The sequence below is a fragment of the Bos grunniens genome, chromosome 7, assembly GCF_055505025.1.
Source record: "Bos grunniens cultivar Pamir isolate PY7600 chromosome 7, Bosgru_T2T1.0, whole genome shotgun sequence".
Classification (NCBI taxonomy): Eukaryota; Metazoa; Chordata; class Mammalia; order Artiodactyla; family Bovidae; genus Bos; species Bos grunniens.
The window spans coordinates 8,348,265-8,349,410 of NC_141171.1; the positions used below are offsets into that span (position 1 = coordinate 8,348,265).

At 42.7% G+C, this 1,146-nt stretch overlaps 1 non-coding gene across 1 annotated transcript; it reads right to left on the reverse strand.

Moving 5' to 3' along the window:
* Window positions 1–382: 382 nt before the first annotated feature.
* LOC147368245 (U6 spliceosomal RNA) lies at window positions 383–489 on the reverse strand. The gene has a single exon (XR_015168701.1). It is a non-coding gene; the product is annotated as a U6 spliceosomal RNA (small nuclear RNA).
* Between the last annotated feature and the right edge of the window lie 657 nt (window positions 490–1,146).

Below are 1,146 nucleotides of genomic sequence, written 5' to 3' on the forward strand. Positions count from 1 at the left end.
CTTAAACATTTTAAGTGGATTATCCCATTTAATTCTAATAGCCCTGTGAGGTAAAAACTGGTATTAAGAACATTTTTTAAAAAAATTTATTTTATTTTTAAACTTTACATAATTGTATTAGTTTTGCCAAATATCAAAATGAATCCGCCACAGGTATACATGTGTTCCCCATCCTGAACCCTCCTCCCTCCTCCCTCCCCATACCATCCCTCTGGGTCGTCCCAGTGCACTAGCCCCAAGCATCCAGTATCGTGCATCGAACCTGGACTGGCATCTCGTTTCTTACATGATATTTTACATGTTTCAATGTCATTCTCCCAAATCTTCCCACCCTCTCCCTCTCCCACAGAGTCCATAAGACTGTTCTATACATCAGTGTCTCAAAAATATGGAACGCTTCACGAATTTGCGTGCCATCCTTGCGCAGGGGCCATGCTAATCTTCTCTGTATCTTTCCAATTTTAGTATACGTGCTGCCGAAGCGAGCACTTAAGAACATTTTAAAAATGGAAATATAGTTGACATACATGTATTATTTTCAGGTGTACAACATAATGGTTCAACATTTATATCCATTGCAAAATGATCACTACAGTAAGTCTAATTACCATCTGATTATGGCCATTTTACATTTTGGGGAAGCTGAGGTACAGAGAGATTAAATAAGTTGGTCAAGGTTTCTCAATGAGTGCTTGGCAGCACCAGAGTTTGAACTAATTTCTGACTTCAGTATCCATGTTCTTCACTACTTCCTGCAGAATAAAAGGATGAGGGATAAAGCTGGAAAATTAGGCAGGGGTTTCCCAGAGCAAGACAGGTCTGCCCTTTCCAGGCCACTCTGACAATCAGAGCTCAACCCAGAACACAGGGATCAGTACACCTCAAGGTACATGCTTGCATGCTCAGTCGTGTCCTACTCTTTGCGACCCCATATACTGTAGCACGCTAGGCTCCTCTGTCCATGGGGTTTCCCAGGCAAAAATACTGGAATGGGTTGCCATTTCCTCCTCCAGGGGACCTTCTTGTCCGAGGGATCGAACCTGCATCTCCTGAATTGGCAGGCAGATTCTTTACCACTGAGCCACCTGGAAGCCATCATGGTAGCTCTCACCAAATAAGAATGTGATGGTTTGCAGGAACATGTAA